General features: G+C 42.0%; 2 long non-coding RNA genes across 2 annotated transcripts in view; both read right to left on the bottom strand.

Annotated features, from left to right (window-relative positions):
• The window catches only part of LOC143133066 (uncharacterized), a 5,066-nt gene extending 785 nt beyond the window's left edge, over positions 1-4,281 (bottom strand). The window contains exons 1-2 of the long non-coding RNA XR_012988429.1: positions 4,149-4,281; positions 114-165 (exon numbers count right to left, since the gene is read on the bottom strand). This is a non-coding gene — a long non-coding RNA (uncharacterized LOC143133066). The remainder of the gene's footprint in view (positions 1-113; positions 166-4,148) is intronic.
• Positions 4,282-10,958: 6,677 nt separating this feature from the next.
• Positions 10,959-12,271, bottom strand: LOC143133065 (uncharacterized). The gene is made up of 3 exons (XR_012988428.1): positions 12,178-12,271; positions 11,661-11,712; positions 10,959-11,358 (listed from the first exon to the last, which is right to left on the bottom strand). It is a non-coding gene; the product is annotated as an uncharacterized LOC143133065 (long non-coding RNA).
• Positions 12,272-18,315: the final 6,044 nt, after the last annotated feature.

The following is an 18,315-nucleotide window of genomic DNA, read 5'->3' as shown; positions in this document are numbered from 1 at the left end:
CATTCATGATAATACTTTGAGTTTTATTATTTTTATCATTCAAGAATATAATCTAAGTGAAAGATGTGATAACTTCAACCTTGTGATCAGGTCAAAGAGATTGGCCTACTCACCAATTTCATGACATTCATTCTCTGCCCCAACTGGAAGCCTACTGCCCGGGTTCTGTGAGTGAAGGAAATTATGTATTGCTTAAAGGAACACGCCACCCAAAATCAGTAGTAATATACCGGCACGGGAGAGGTATGACTCAACTCGTGAAAGTTAAGGTAAGAACATATATTACTACTGATTTTTGGTGGCGTGTTCCTTTAAGGATGAAAGAAAACAATTGCAGCCTTCTCCAAACATTCCTATCCTTAGACAGTCTTTACACAGTCCTTAGGTTAGTGTAAACTCTTAAATCCACAGCAAGGGTTTTTGTTGTTGTACAATAATGAAGTCATAAACAATGAGTTTCCTTGTTTTTGAACATTTCTTCTGCAAAGTCTTGTGTGTCTGTTTTTGAGTAATTGAGCACAGCGTTAGTTCTGGCAGGCCACAGAGTCAAGCCAAGCTGTCAGCTGGCAGATCAGCTGGTTGATCAGCTGGCCGATCAGCTGGTTGATCAGCTGGCCTGTCAGCTGAGAGTACCCTTAGCTCGTCATTGGCTGAGAGGCGATTAGGCCCTACTTTTAAACTGCTCTAACATGGCTGGGATTGCCGTTCCCTTTGCAAGCCACTCTGCTAGAGAGCCTACGCGTCTGAGAGCTAAGTTTATACTGTCATTTGTGGTCACCTTTCTCGTTATGGCAAACATCGAGGGAGATGATCACTGGTCAGCTGATTGCATCCTGGATACCCAACCGCCTCAAGCCACCGAGGTAGAGGAGCCGATCGGAGACGAGAATGCCAAACGCCGAAGCTCTCGCCTGGCTAGTAAACAAACCACCTCTTTAAGCGAGTGGCCGCTTCCCCGTCTCCTCGAGGCCTTGTACGAGCACAACATTCCCGCTCCGTTCGGCGCTTCCCACGAAGAGCTTTTTGCATTTTTTCTGGACACTTGCCGTGTCGACCCTGCACCCGGCCCAGTATCCACAGATCCTGCCCCGTCCGCTCCGAGGAAGGCTACTGAGAAGAGAAAGAATCGCACGACCGCAGGCCAGACTCCAGCCTCCGCTGTCGCCCCACCGAGCAAGAAGGTCCGCGCCCCCGCGTCTGCAGCAGCAACCAGCGCGGCAGGAAAAGCCGACGATATCCTGGCACTTCTGTCCAACATCCATTCCTCCATCATCAACATGGATTCCAGAGTTCAAGCACTGGAAACTGCATCCTCGCTTCCTTTTACTCCAGCCGGAACATCAGCCTCTCCACCACCGGACGTCTTCTTCCTGCCTGCCGATGACTCGTTGGTTCCACAGAGGTCTCTCAGAACCGCTGTGCCCATGGCCTCCGGAGTGCCCTTTTTCCCACCTGCTTCAGCCATTTCTCAAGCCCTGCGCTCTCAAATTCTGTCAGGTAAAGACGTGAATCTTGTTAAGATTTTGCTTTGCTCTGATGTGAGCGATAGGCGCGTCGTGGACTGTGGGGATGTAGCAGTAACCCTGAAAGATAGTGACCCCCGGCTTTCTAAGACACTGACTCTGGCCGAATTCTGCGTCGCTTTTAGCGTCTTCAGAGACGTCATCTGCGAGGTGTATCTATGTCGTAGAGCCGAGCTCGACACATATCTAACCATCATAGCCGACCTCGCCATGTCATACGGGGGAACTCTCTTTTATGACTATCATCGTGCTTTCTCTGCTAAAGTGGCAATGTTTAGCCTGCGCTTTAACCAAAGACTGGACTGGTCAGTGGTCGATCTAGCCCTCATTAGCAGATACTTCACTGGACATTCTCCCCTCTCATGCTCCATCTGCGGCTCCTTCTCTCACTCGTGTAATTTGTGTCCCAAATCAGTCAGTTCTCCCGCAGCTCCAGGTCAACCACCTAAGCCAGTTCTCGGAGAGAAGGTGACTTCACTCCCTACGCCACTGTGCTATAACTTTAATGAGAATGTATGTAGATTTCTTAATTGTAAATACTTTCACGCTTGCAGTTACTGCAGGGACGGGCATCCCAAATCGGTGTGCCCAAGACGAGCCCGCCTCATGAAGAAGTCAAAGAAATAAAGCCGTCTACTCCAGTGAACGTTTCTGAGCTGGGGAAGGCGCTAAAAAAGCATCCAAACCAGTGTTTTGTTAATTATTTGATCACTGGATTAGTCTGCTTGTTGATTATCCTAATTCAGTCCCAGGTCTTTGTATAGACATTCTGAAGCGCACCTTTTCATCTCTAGGAGTTCCTCTGTCCGAAGAAAAGACTTTGGGCCCACAAAAAGTGCTAGAGTTTTTAGGGATAACACTGGATAGCGAGCGGATGCAGGCCTCCCTTCCCCCAGAAAAACTGGATCGCATTAGGGATTTTCTGAGGAAAGCACACAAGGTTTCAGTCTTATCAAAAAGGGAATTACTTTCTTTACTTGGGCACCTCAATTTTGCCATGCGCGTCATTCCACAGGGCCGGTCCTTTATTTCTAGGCTTCTAGATATTGCTAAATCAGCAAAAGTCTTAATGATATTGTAACTTTAGATAAAGGCTGCCAATCAGAGTTGCGTTTTTGGTCTACGTTATGCGACAATTGGAACGGCATCTCTTTCTTCTATAATGACGCGTTCGAATCCTCCGTAGCGATTAAATTGTACACAGATGCTGCCCCTAGTGTTGGCTTTGGAGGCTTTTTCAATAATCAGTGGTTTGCCGATGTATGGCCAAAAGAGTTGACTTCCTTAGGGACTGTACGATATTTGGGGGGGGGGGGGGGAGGGCCGGTCGTCGGGGGGGCGGGGGGGGCCTAAGAGAATTTTTTAAGCCTTAGGGGAAGGCCCAGGAGAAATGTTTTGGCCTGGGGGGAGGGCCGAGGAAAATAATTTTTTCCTCTGATCAATGATCCGTTTTCGATATTTTAAAAGGTTTGTAGGCCAAAACATGATTCGCGTCTCTTTGACAGAGTGGGCGAGTCCAAAAAGTCGCAACCCTACCTGAATCTCCCACAACTCCCCTAAGCTTGCAGGTCACCCGCGGTTATGAGTCATAAACCAAATATTTTAATGATATTCGGGTCATTTGCGGGCGGGTCAGTTAAAATTAATTAAATATATATTTGTGCCCTTTATTAATAGATTCATAAGGCGCCTGACTTGGTGTTCAGTGTTAGGTCATTTCATTGTCCGAGCTGCCCATGTTCCAGGTCTGGATAATCAAATAGCTGATTCCTTGTCCCGGTTTGATTTTCAGAAATTCCACCATCTATGCCCGGAGGCCGCACCCTCCAGCCTAACCTGCCCACCATTCAATCAAACTGTGCTAGATTAGCTCTTCAATCCTTCATGGTCTCTGCGGCGCACTACATGCGATCTGGACTGTCTAAGGCTACATTAAAATCATATGATTCAGCCTGGTCTTATTATGACCGCCGCGCAGCTCAGCTGGTTGATCAGCTGGCCGATCAGCTGGTTGATCAGCTGGCCTGTCAGCTGAGAGTACCCTTAGCTCGTCATTGGCTGAGAGGCGATTAGGCCCTACTTTTAAACTGCTCTAACATGGCTGGGATTGCCGTTCCCTTTGCAAGCCACTCTGCTACCCACCTCCACCCCCAACTCCACCTGATTGGTTATTGTCTTATTCAATGTTGTTGTCATTGATGCTTGCTCTGTTCTGTATTCCTTATGGGGGGATCTACTTTGCTGCTCTCCCTGCCTTAGGCTTTCTGTGTTGGCACACGGAAGGGTAGGGAGGTCCCAGAACAGAGCCATACCGCCAAATGTAACTTATTAGATATAAATAAACTATTTTGACTAAAGTGGTCCTGACTGAACTTGGTTTCTGGTTGGGGCATGTGCATCATGATAGGCCTATGTCATGTTAAACTTTTTCAAGCATGATAAACTTACAATAATAAATGCCCCTTACAAAATGGCCAATGACAATGTAATTATAGATTTAGGTACTATCAATCGTAGGCCTATTATTAAGAAATAATAAGAAATTGGGAGAAGCTACGTATTGCAAACTGTCACATTAATTTCACAAAACGCATATAACGGACGTAGGGTGTCGACTATACAGACCTTCGCAAACTCCAAACCCGTGAGGATTCCAATACTCCATACCCGGCTTTAGGATAGGTTCTCTGTGCATGCACTTCAGGCCCTCTTCGCACCTCCCACCCAATCCAAATTGTCCTCCGCAGCGCTCGCCCTTCAGCTTGCCACAAACTTTGCAGCACCCGCAGCGATCAAGCGCCAGCCCCCCCTTGCAGCCGGTAGGATCCACGCATGACACCTCATAACAATTCTTGCATATCAGAGCCTGGCTGGTCGTGGAAAAGAGGATAATAATTTGGAGGATGAGAACGTATTTCGCTAGAGCATTCATCCTGAATGAGACCCGGAGGAGACTGTAATAACCCTGGAGTTCCTATTGGTTTCCGAGACTGTTTTGAACTTCTAAATTTGTGCGTCTCTCTCCCTCTCTGTCTCTACTTATCTCTGGTCGTTTTTATGCAATACCATTGCGAAGTTGGCTTGTTTGATCCAGCCCTGGTGTCACGAGGTGAAATTCAGTTGAAATGAAGTTGAAGTAAATGATTAGATGTATACATACATTTAATCATTTACATCACACACAGACGACCTCACTATGCTGTCACTGTGTATTAGCTTCTTATCGGACAAAATTGTTGCAAGCCCAACATGACATGTTGAGTGAAGAAGAGTTAATGGTTAGATGTATGTACACAGACCTCTGTCTCTAAATAAACTTTCATCCATCTGGGGCAGAGTTCAGGGACATCAGCTTTTGTTTACTGAAATATTTGATGAATGTGTCTGTTTGCTGTTGTAATGTCTAACTAGAAAATAGAATATCTCAAAAAGTATAAAGTTTACAAAAGTGAAAAATACATTCCCCACATGTCCTTTTCAAGACCTACTATACGTTACAAAGTTTGAACAAAGTTTCTACTTTAAACGGTTAAAGCTGAATTAGACAGAAATTTGGTGGGAAGAAGAAGAAGACTTCGGATAACAGAACAGTGCATTTTCATGCACTGTAATAATGCTAGGTTGTTTGTTTCTGTGGGATGTCTGTTAGAGAGTGACATTAAAGGAAAATTCCGGTATTTAGCACTTTGAGTCCCTTTTCTGGTTTGTTTTGGATGAACTAGAGTGTTGGACACCGAAATTTTGACGATTGGTCCTGTCTCGACTTTTCTGACTCGTTTTGAATCGCCTTTGACTACTCAGAGTGGCTGCCAACAGGCATGCTCAAACATGTCCTAAAACAACCCTTAACGTTCGTTTTCAAAACTGTGCAACTCACCAAGTGGTTAGTGGTGTTCGTTGATGTTCCAAAACAAGTAGCGTAGCGAAATACAGTTTCTGTCGTGTTTTATTTGGCATTTTGTAAAATCCCATTGATTTCTGTTGGAAGACTCATTGCACGTTGACATTACTGCGCCACCTATGCTTCAGGTTCAAATATTGAGTGGAAGTTTATACGCGGTTGTGAGGTGTCTGAAAAAATAGTTCCATAATAGTAAATAAGACGGCTGGAAATCATACATTCCGCCGATATATTTGATTTTAATAAACAACTATCACCATTAACCACTCGGTGAGTTGTACAGTCACACACACACACACACACACACAAACACACACACACACACACAGAAGAGACATTGTGTCTCAGTGGGACCTTCCTGGTAAAATAAAGGTTAAATAAATAAATCTAACAGGGGCTCACGTGGGTTTGCCAGGGGGAGTGGGTAGCACATGTCTGAGGAGCGACGCCAGTTTAATTGTCCAGCCCGTGGAGAGGAGGATGAACTTCTATATATATATGTGTGTGTGTGTGTGTGTGATTGTGGGTGTATGTGTGTATGTCTGTGTATGTATATAGACATACACATTGACGTGCACATACACATGTGTACTGTATTTTCTATATGCCTATGTGTCTTTGGTGTATTTGTCATATGCATATGTGTGTGTGTGTGTGTCGGTGGGTGTGTTTTGTGTATCTGTGTGCATATGCGTGTGTGTGTGTGTGTGTGTGTGTGTGTGTGTGTGTGTGTGTGTGTGTGTGGGTAGGGGGAGGGGGGGGGGGTTGGTGGGTGGGTTTTTTGTGTGTATGTATGTTCTGAAGTTGGCAGGTGGTATCTGATAACTCAACATCTTAACTTGTCCACACATTCAGCTGTTCTGTTTCTCAGCGAGACACCAGAAGCCTTGTGAGATGACCTCGCTGCTTTGTGCCAAAGCGGGGTCCACAGTGCACACAACGGACCACACATTAATTACACTGACCACACCGGAGGGCTATCAGAGAGGAAATGAGAGGAAATATCACTTCTCTGAGAAGAACAACGCCACCTTGCTATTCATCATCATTTCCCAACACACCCAAAACTTATGAGAAAAAAGATCTCTCCGACTAAGGCACTCCGTAAGATAAAAATGTCTTTAATACAAATTGGAAATGTCCAAAAAGGACCTAAAAATGCCCACGCATAGCGGCTTAGGCCTTCTTCAGGGCATAGAAAGACAACACAGGAATGAATGGTTTTAGTGCAGGCATAGAGTACAGGTGTTAATTGCTTAATTAGATCCGAAGCAACCAATTACTAAGACCCGCCCCTCTCACAGATCTTGGAGAGCAATCACATGCCAAACACAATTCATTGTGAAAAGAAAAGCTGTGGCCTGCTGGTTAGCACTTCGGACTTGTGACCGGAGGGTTGCCAGTTCGAACCCCGACCAGTAGGCACGGCTGAAGTGCCCTTGAGCAAGGCACCTAACCCCTCACTGTTCCCCGAGCACCGCTGTTGTTGCAGGCAGCTCACTGCGCCGGGATTAGTGTGTGCTTCACCTCACTGAGTGTGTTTTACTAATTCACGGATTGGGATAAATGCAGAGACCAAATTTCCCTCATGGGATCAAAAGAGTATATACACTTATATACTTAAAAACAGAAGAAAAAAAAAAACGGATTGTACAGGCACCCACAACTATATCATAATCACACTGTATCATATCATCAGGAGGTAAATATGTCCATTTAGAGGGGAAATATCATATAGAAGTTGCAGTTACTCAGAAAAAAAAAGCAAACACAATAGACATTTCTACAAAAAGGGCCTATAGGCTATCTCCTTTCAAAAAGTTTCACGCTGCAGCAGCATTTTAAATCTATCCCCTCCTTTTACAGTTTTCTTTATCGTCTCAATACCCTGGACTCTCAAGGATGAAGGGTTGCAGTGATCATCTCAGTACCCTGGACTCTCAAGGATGAAGGGTCGCAGTGATGCATTTCTCTATAGTGTTTGGCCATTGTTATTGTTGAACCGTATTACATATTTGTGTTCGGAAAAGCCTTCTTTTCATTTCCTCTTTGTCGTAAATACAGCACCCACATGGGCACTGTAGGCGATATACAACAAACTGAGAACTACAATTGATAAAGCCATTGGTTTTATATTCCTTTTAGGTTTTCAGATAAAGAGATGTCTTGCACTGAATAAGTAAGTAAGTATAAGTATATATACTGTTTTAATCCCGTGAGGGAAATTTGGTCTCTGCATTTATCCCAATCCGTGAATTAGTGAAACACACTCAGCACACAGTGAACACACTAAGCGCTTTCAGACATACGTGTAAGACCGGAGGTTCTGCCGATGTTAAACGGTGGGGCCGTATATCTGAACGACATAACCGGTCATATGGAAGTCCGAATTCACCCGGTGTTTATACTACCCCCGACCTAGTATTTCCTCCGGACATTATGTAAATGTGCTGTGTCTGAACGAGGAGTAGAACATTCGGTTAAAATCACACCTAGTGAGAGGGCGTGTTGGTGACGTTTCTTTCATGCGTCCATGTGGTTAGATCTGACTTAAATGCCAGTGTTATGATGGAGTGGCATAGTGCTGTCCAGAAAATCTCCAACCTGGAAAGATGCAGACATCACGGAGCTACTGTCCATGAGGGCATACAACATTTTGATAGAACACCTGAAGGGAACGTTAGAGACACGTTAGGCTACAACTGCATGGCAAGGAGAAACGAATTCAGAAGACTGAATCATCATAAGCAGAAGGCGCTGAAAAGGCAGTAGCCTATAGCGACGTCGTTGACGACAATAACAGGAGTATTTAATAAATTGTTAGCCAACATGGTTTTCTGTTCATTGATAGCCTTCATGACCTGCTGAGCTCGCTGATATTTGCTGAGCATATATGCCTAGAGAAAATGAAAACGAAGAAAACCCAACTTTGTTCCAAGCTCCTTACGTAAATGCTACACATGGGGAGAGGATGCTTTTGGAAAAAATAAACCATGAAAAAACGAACAACTTCACTGTTATTAATGTTAGTATTTTGTTTGTTGCTTAAAAACGTATGATCTTGAAGTCTTGAGTTAGCCTACTGAATTGGCTGGTAGCCTACCATAAAGTTTGTGCATGCTCTCTCTCTCCAACGCAAACCAGATTTGGGGTTCTATAGCCTAGCTAATTCTGGTACATAACGTTGAAAACAGATAAATGTGTTTATTTGAAGCACACATACAAATACTGTAGGCTAGGTCAATTTCAAGTGCCCACTTACGTGACTAGCCTACTTCAAGTATTAGCCTTTGCACAATAGATTTCTTCTTCTTTAGCCTACATAATGATAGGCTATATTTTGTAAACAAGAAGCAGCTGTGACAGGCAGCGGCCGCATATAATCTGCGTCATGTCTCAGCATCTTGTGAACTCTACAAGCCCCCACCCCTCACTCGACAACCACACGGAGATTCTGTAATGTGCGTGTATGTCGTTCACACATACGTCCGTGTAAGGTCAGTATTAGGTCCACAGTTTAGCATCATATCTGAATCATCCGAAGGGTAGGACCTCCGTTTGACAAACCTCCTCATATACTCCGGAGGTTATATCTGAAAGCGCTTACAGTGAGGTGAAGCACACACTAATCCCAACGCAGTGAGCTGCCTGCTACAGCGCCGCTCGGGGAGCAGTGAGGGGTTAGGTGCCTTGCTCAAGAGCACTTCAGCCGTTCCTACTGGTTGGGGTTCGAACCGGCCGAAGCCGCTAACCAGTAGGTCATGGCTGCCCCCAATGACACCCTCAGTGTTTACATGACCCACATGTTCAGGTTCCCCAGAGGTCTTTAAGCAACCATGTTCACATGTATAGGTTCCCCATAGGTCTTTAAGCAACCATGTTCACATGTATAGGTTCCCCAGAGGTCTTTAAGCAACCATGATCAACATGTATAGGTTCCCCAGAGGTCTTTATGCAACCATGTTCATATGTATAGGTTCCCCAGAGGTCTTTAAGCAACCATGTTCACATGTATAGGTTCCCCAGAGGTCTTTATGCAACCATGTTCACATGTATAGGTTCCACAGAGGTCTTTATGCAACCATGTTCACATGTATAGGTTCCCCAGAGGTCTTTAAGCAACCATGTTCACATGTATAGGTTCCCCAGAGGTCTTTATGTAACCATGTTCACATGTATAGGTTCCCCAGAGGTCTTTATGTAACCATGTTTTCTCTTTTGAGCCTGGTAACTCCTGACAAGTTTGTCTTTTATAGATGATGCTTTTCTGAAAACTGTCATAGGTGGATTTAGGAAAATGTCCGGATCACTATTAATCATTTTCCAATTGAACCTAATTATTTGTTTCCTCCTGGAGCACAGCGGCTGTGTTGTGTGATGAAGGTCTGGGATTGTTTTTAACCATATTTGTTTTCTTTTCTTCAGGAGGTCAGGCCGATTTCGAGAACGGGCTTTTTCTATTGCACTGTCAATAAGAATTGGGGAATAACCTCTTTCACAAAATCTCAATTTCATATATTTGGCCTGTTTTTTCAAAATCAGAGTTTTTACTGCAGATGCGTCTTAAACGCTGAAGCTGAAATTGAAATGACAAGTAATGAAATGCAATGAAAGACGGGATATCCCGTACTAAAGGTTTTATAAAAAAAAGTCCACAAACTGGGAACAGGGCTCTGTCAATGATCCATTGCCTGAGATGATTGGTCTCCCCTCAGGGTGTTCCAGATTCTTGTGGATCTTAGGCAACATGAATTCTAATCCCATTGTTGGTGCCAAGACACCTTTCAAACCTACAATAAGTCTAATTTCATGTATAGGTCCTTTTTGGACATGTCCAATTTGTATTAAAGACATTTTTATCTTACGGGGTGCCTTGGTCGGAGAGATCTTTTTTTTTCATATGAAACTACTAACCTTGGACCAAAGAGCACGCAACTACAAAACATACAAGAGAACAAAGAGGACTGAGCCTATATAACTCCAAATATATACACCCAAAACTTAGAAATATTTTCCCAGATTTTAGTCTGACTCAAAAGCTTTCTGAAGAGATCATCTGGTAGGAACACAGCAGGTTGCTTGAGTAATCACTAACACTAGTTTAATTGTATTGACCTGCAGAATTATTAACACTAGCTTATATAAACAGAGAGTTGACAATCTTCCCATCCTTTTATCACTAAAGGAGTCATATTCCAGTAGCTTCAAATTAGGGGAGCACATTCAACTTCTTGCAGAGTTGTGCATATCTGCCTGAATATGATGCATGTTTGTATTGTAAACAAGATGCATGCTTGTATTGTTAACAAAATACATGATTGTATTGTAAACAAGATGTATGCTTGTACTGTATCGTAAACATGATGCATGTTTGTATTGTAAGCATGCATCACCTTCAGTCAGAAATTCATCCATGTGTTAACCACATTGCCTGATGGTCAAAGGAATCAGAATGAGATCAGTGCTTTAATCAGAGAAAAGACTGAGAGAAAAGGAAAAAAGAAATGCATTCCCATGTTTAGCCCGTCATTTTGTATTAACCTCTTCAGCTGAGGAAAATGTTGCAAAGTCGATAAGTAAACCTTGTGAAGACTGGAAATTACCACTGAGAGCACTTGTATCAAATTGAGGTCTAATTCTTATCAATTTGGTTGCAAATGTATGCATTTATTGGTGCTGGTTAATTAACAAGCAATTCATACTACATTACATTTCACACATGTAATTGATATCATAGTATATGGGCTAAAATGAAGTCTAATAATCATGCTGTTACTGTAGATATGGCAGTTGTATAGAATAGCATTCTGATGCTGATTTAAACTGTACAAACTGCAAACACATAGCACATTTAAACTGGCAGAGCACTGGTCCTGCAGCTTCATTCTCTTTTTGCAGCAATCACATGTTCGGTTGAGCTCGCCTCGAAGCTGACTATAAAGAAAGACAGATGTACAGATGTCAGCAGGGGAGTTTTTAACATTCTAACAGAAGATTCTGTTCTGCAACAATATAAGGTTCTAGAATTCCTATTTCCTCACAATTGTAAAACTGCATTGAATGTGAGAAGGTTTTTTTTATTTAAAGACAACAACAAATAGATAGCTAGACTACCCACAAACAGCAAAGAAAGTATACTTTGAGTTTTATCATTTTTACCATTCAAGAACATAATCTAAGTGAAATATGTGATAACTTCAACCTTGTGATCAGATCAAAGAGATTGGCCTACTCACCAATTTCATGACATTCATTCTCTGCCCCAACTGGAAGCCTACTGCCCGGATTCTGTGAGTGAAGGAAATGATGTATTGGATGAAAGAAAACAATTGCAGCCTTCTCCAAACATTCCTAACACAGTTTTAGGTCTGGGTGCTGTTAGTGTAAACTTTGAAATCCACGGCAGGAGTTTTTGTTTTGTTGAGTTTCTTTGTTTTTGAACCTTTCTCCTGCAAAGTTTTGTGTGTCTGTTTGTTTTTTGACTACTTGGTTTCTGGTTCGAGCATGTTCATCATGATAGGCCTATGTCATGTTTAACTTTTTCACGATAGGCCTAAGCATGATAAACTTACAATAATAAATGCCCCTTCTATACAAACTGGCCAATGACGATGTAATTATAGATTTAGGTACTATAAATCGTAGGCCTATTATTAAGAAATAATAAGAAATTGGGAAAAGCTACGTATTGCAAACAGTCACATTAATTTCACAAATCGCACATAACGGACGAAGTGTGTCGACTATACAGACCTTCGCAAACTCCAAACCCGCTAGGATTCTGATATCTGTACATGCACTTCAGGCCCTCTTCGCAACTCCCACCCAATCCAAATTGTCCTCCGCAGCGCTCGCCCTTCAGCTTGCCACAAACTTTGCAGCACCCGCAGATATCAGGCACCAGCCCCCCCTTGCAGTCCGTAGGATCCACGCATGACACCTCATAACAATTCTTGCATATCAGAGCCTGGCTGGTCGTGGAAAAGAGGATAATAATTTGGAGGATGAGAACGTATTTCGCTAGAGCATTCATCCTGAATGAGACCCGGAGGAGACTGTAATAACCCTGGAGTTCCTATTGGTTTCCGAGACTGTTTTGAACTTCTAAATTCGTGCGTCTCTCTCCCTCTCTGTCTCTACTTATCTCTGGTCGTTTTTATGCAATACCATTGCGAAGTTGGCTTGTTTGATCCAGCCCTGGTGTCACGAGGTGAAATTCAGTTGAAATGAAGTTGAAGTAAATGATTAGATGTATACATACATTTAATCATTTACATCACACACAGACGACCTCACTATGCTGTCACTGTGTATTAGCTTCTTATCGGACGAAATTGTTGCAAGCCCAACATGACCTGTTGAGTGAAGAAGAGTTAATGATTAGATGTATGTACACAGACCACCTCCATCTCTAAATAAACTTTCATCCATCTGGGGCAGAGTTGAGGGACATCAGCTATTGTTTACTGAAATATTTGATGAATGTGTCTGTTTGCTGTTGTAATGTCTAATAATGCTATAGGTTGTTTGTTTCTGTGGGATGTCTGTTAGAGTGTGGCATTAAGGTGTTTTCCATAATGTGAAGATGATTATATTTTTACTTCTTCATCCTGCAACAAAAAGAGACACAGAGAATTGTAAAATGCACAAAGTGTACATATACAAATGTACAAAGATATGGGAAAAGTCCATGAACTCTACTCAACTTCATAGCCACATCGGTGTGTGTGTATGTGTGTGTATGTGGGAGTATGTGTGTATGTCTGTTTATGTATATAGCAGGCTTGTGCAAAATTCCAGAACTGAATTGAAACTGGCTCCTAAATTCCCATTCAATTATTGAATTTCACTTGCATTTCAATTGAGGTAACAAACAGGAAGCAGAATTGCAATTCGAATTTTGCACAACCCTGGTATATAGACATGCACATTGACGTGCACACACACATGTGTATTTTCTATGAGTATGCCTATGTGTCTTTGGTGTATTTGTGTGCATATGCATATATGTGTGTGTGTGTGTGTGTGTGTGTGTGTGTGTCGGTGGGTGTGTTTTGTTTGTGTATGTAGCGCCCCTTTGCTATGCTGGCAATTAATAGGGGTAGCTATCCTGAGTTCTTTTAAAGTATTAAATAAACTAAAATGTTTAACTTTAATTATCTGTGTTCTTTGTCTTTAATACGTTTGGGTTTTAACTGATCATATAGCGAGGTTAATCTAAATGAATAGCATCACTTCACCTTTAAATGAAATACAAATTTAAATGTAATACAATCAACATTCAAGTATACAGAAACAATACTCCTTTTGAATTAAAATAAAATACCAAACCCTATAGTAATACAATTATTAACTAAATGAATCAAAAATGAGTACCCAACCAGTTGTCAGAGTTCGTGTTGCAGGTCTGTATCGTTGCTAGTGTGCGTGGAAGCCTCAAACCAAAATGGCTCTTTTGCGCCAGTAGCGCAACAAAAACACACAGGCAAGATGGCTGTCGTCTTTACCACAGCAGCGTGGTGTTGTTGGAATGGGTGAACGAACGTCTTCACTGTTGGTCGTGGAGATCCGGAGCTCAGAGTTGAGTTGAATGGTGCGTGGATAAGTAGCCGAGCAGGCTACTCTCATGCAAAGTCCTTCACAATCCAGTAGTGCTAGGTCTTGTTGACTATTATGGCTTTCACGGGAAACTCGCAGTCGGAGTTCTCGAAGTTTTCATTAAACACAACTACACCACTGTTAAATGTTACACTAAGACTCACTTGCCGTTCGTCTATCACTTCCAGACTTAAGTGAGTGTTTTACCCACTAAAAGATCCAGTTGGCATGTGGTATCTGATAACTCAAAATCTTAACTTGTCCACACATTCAGCCGTTCTGTTTTTCAGCGAGACACCACAAGACAGTATATCTTGGACTTGTTCCAAAATCACGGGGAGAGTAGTAGCAGGGGACCAGTGAGTTATGGCGTCGAAGAAACATACTTTTCTTGAGTCACCCGTTATATTTATTTATTTAACCTTTATTTTACCAGGAAAGTCCCATTGAGACACAATGTCTCTTCTGTGTGTCCCACTAATCCCAACTAATCCCCACTAATCCCAACGCAGTGAGCTGCCTGCTACAGCGCCACTCGGGGAGCAGTGAGGGGTTAGGTGCCTTGCTCAAGAGCACTTCAGCCGTTCCTACTGGTCGGGGGTTCGAACCGGCCGAAGCCGCTAACCAGTAGATGATGGCTGCCCCCAATGACACCCTCACAGTGTTTACATGACCCACATGTTGAGGTTCCCCAGAGGTCTTTAAGCAACCATGTTCACATGTATAGGTTCCCCAGAGGTCTTTAAGCAACCATGACCCACATGTACAGTATAGGTTCCCCAGAGGTCTTTATGCAACCATGTTCACATGTATAGGTTCCCCAGAGGTCTTTATGCAACCATGTTCACATGGATAGGTTCCCCAGAGGTCTTTAAGCAACCATGTTCACATGTATAGGTTCCCCAGATGTCTTTATGCAACCATGTTCACATGTCTTTAAGAAACCATGTTCACATGTATAGGTTCCCCAGAGGTCTTTATGCAACCATGTTCACATGTATAGGTTCCCCAGAGGTCTTTAAGCAACCATGTTCACATGTATAGGTTCCCCAGAGGTCTTTATGCAACCATGTTCACATGTATAGGTTCCCCAGAGGTCTTTATGTAACCATCTTCACATGTATAGGTTCCCCAGAGGTCTTTATGTAACCATGTTTTCTCTTTTGAGCCTGGTAGGTAACTCCTGACAAGTTTGTCTTTTATAGATGATGCTTTTCTGAAAACTGTCATAGGTGGATTTAGGAAAATGTCCTTTAAAAATGGATCACTATTAATCATTTTCCAATTTAACCTGATGGTCAAAGGAATCAGAATCAGATCAGTGCTTTAATCAGAGAAAAGACTGAGAGGAAAGGAAAAAAAGAAATGCATTCCCATGTTTAGCCCGTCATTTTGTATTAACCTCTTCAGCTGAGGAAAATGTTGCAAAGTCGATAAGTGAACCTTGTGAAGACTGGAAATTACCACTGAGAGCACATGTATCAAATTGAGGTCTAATTCTTATCAATTTGGTTGCAAATGTATCGTAACACCCCCAATTATCACCACTTTTGTTCAGAAATTCTAAAACAACAATGTTTTTTAACACTTCAAAATAACATTTACTAAATGAACCTTACATTTTTCAGTAGCCATAGGTGTGTAGATTTGAACAAAATCTGGTTTGGTTCTTAACGGGAGCATTTACTGCCTGAAATATCCGATTTTGTTTACCACGCTCGGAGTTATAGTGCTGGCCGGATGGGTCGCCTATTTACACCGTTTCAACGGCACATGGACGGTTAGACCGAGAATTCTCGTCGTGAAATTAAAATTCCACTGGAGCTCCAAGCGGTTGTGTACCTTACAACACTGTTTACAGCTCTTCGAGTCACGGTAAAATGTCATTTTTGGTACATAGCTAATTTAGATACACCTATGGTGTGGGTGGTTGCGTTTCTATAGGAGTCCGCTGTCTTGGTTTGTATAGAAATGGATATTAAGTGACACATACACGCAACACGGTGGAAATACGGGACCGGTGGAAATAGGGGGAGTTACGATATGCATTTATTGGTGCTGGTTAATTAACAAGCAATTCATACTACATTACATTTCACTCATGTAATTGGTATCATAGTATATGGGCTAAAATTAAGTCTAATAATCATGCTGTTAGATATGGCAGTTGTATAGAATAGCATTCTGATGCTGATTTAAACTGTACAAACTGCAAACACATAGCAAATTTAAACTGGCAGAGCACTGGTCCTGCAGCTCCATTCTCTTTTTGCAGCAATCACATGTTCGGTTGACCATTCTGGATGAGCTCGCTTCGAAGCTGACCATAAAGAAAGACAGATGTGCAGATGTCAGCAGGGGAGTTTTTTAACATTCTAACAGAAGATTCTGTTCTGCAACAATATAAGGTTCTAGAATTCCATGTTGAATTCAGAGCCCTAGAGAGAGGTCTATTAGAGGTTCTGGTCAATGAACCCAGAGCCCTATCAGGCTCAATGAACCCAGATATTCTTTAGAATGTTCAATACGCCTATGTCACAGTTCCTGGTTTCGAACGCAGTGTACCGTCGCTTCCTGTTTACATCAGGTGATCAGACGCAACATGGCCGCCTCCAGTCGCCGGTGTTATTGTAGTGTACCTGGCTGCTCTACCTCAAAACAACGACAACCTTACCTCAGTTTTCATGATTTCCCAAAAGACGAAACCCTCCGGAAAACATGGGTGAGGTTAATAAGAAGGGACGAGGGCCCATCGTTTAACATACTTCGTGGAAGCACTTACGTCTGCAGCTTACATTTTGATAGTGAGCTTATCTCTGTATCCAAGTGCGGCAGAAAACGCCTGAAACCTGGTGCCACACCACAGAGATTTGCTTGGAATAACTGGAGGTTAGATCGGGTGTCTCGGCAGTCTGTTTTGGACCGGCTCAGTGCACGTCTTGAGGCCGAGGGTGCGTCTAACGTTAGCGAAAGTTCTGCTGAGGAAGTCCGCCGACCTAGCACTACCCTTATGGAGGAACTCCCCATGGATCACACTTCTGACAACGCTGTTCAACTGGATGCTGCTGCTGCGGCTAACACTATAAGGGAACACTGCAAAAAATGAAAATATGTACTAGTGTAATTGACTTGAATTCAGTGTATTTATCTAATCACACCATTTTATGGTCTTATTTACTTATTAAGGCTAAAGATACTTAAGATAATTTGACTTGTTTCAAGAAAATTCATCTTGAGTTGACTTACTTGGATAATAAAAGTAATTTTAAGAAGATTTATCTTAAATTGTTGAGGAGGGAGCCTTTAGACATGTTAACAACTCACCTTAAGGATATTTTTACTTGTTTCAAGACTAATTATCAACCTGTTTTAAGAATGAAGCACAACTTATTAAGATAATGTAAGAATTGATTGAATCAATTCCAAAGACCTTTCTGAGTCAAGACACCTTAATATTAAACATTTAAAATTTACTCTGGGACAACATGGAAACCTTTACCCATATGATTTGTTAAGAATAATACACATTTATAGAATTAATGCAAATCTTTTATTTTCTTGGCAAAGCATATGCCATATCCACTAACAATAACAAATCAGTATGACACTTTCTCAGAACACTGAGGGGAGTACCTCAACTAGCCTTCCTTTGTTATGCCAAAACGTAAACATAATCACAAGCACAAATAAACACTTTCTGACATTTATAATGTGTTTTCATCTTGAATACAATAACACATCAGTTAGGTCGTACTTTCTCGAAACATACATCTGGCCATGGAATGGTGCAGAGTGATATGCAGTGTAATCAGGTAATTTCTCCAAATCTATTAACTCTGTTGCCAGAGCAGCATTTGGCACATCAATGTGATAAGACAGTAAATCTTTGTTAAACTCCAATGTATCATAGATTTGATATTCACAACAAAATAAGGATGAATCTACAACAAAAATATTATTTATCAGTCCAAAAATATGTAACCCATCTTTTGAATCTGTGATGATGAGTGTCTTTTTACTTATATACTTGTTACCAGTGAGGGAAATCCACTTTACAGAGATAATATGCTGGAAATGGTCAATATTTAAAAAATCTCTTATCTTTGAAGTCACATATTCTAAATTTGACACTTCTGATACAGGACCCAATTCTCTCTCATGTGCAAAAAATCCATTTGTGTGATTATGAGTACTTTCTACCACTTGATTGTGATCTACAAGAGATCTGCAAACGTTTTTGTAGTTTAATTTTGAAGACCACTTTTTAAAGAAACGATGTTTAGACTCAAATCT

This window comes from Alosa pseudoharengus, unplaced genomic scaffold (assembly GCF_046254945.1).
Source record: "Alosa pseudoharengus isolate Yale_2024_CS ecotype anadromous, Long Island Sound unplaced genomic scaffold, YU_APseudo_1.1 YU_APseudo_1.1_scf_19, whole genome shotgun sequence".
NCBI lineage: Eukaryota > Metazoa > Chordata > Actinopteri > Clupeiformes > Clupeidae > Alosa > Alosa pseudoharengus.
This window is presented reverse-complemented; position numbering and strand designations above follow the sequence as displayed.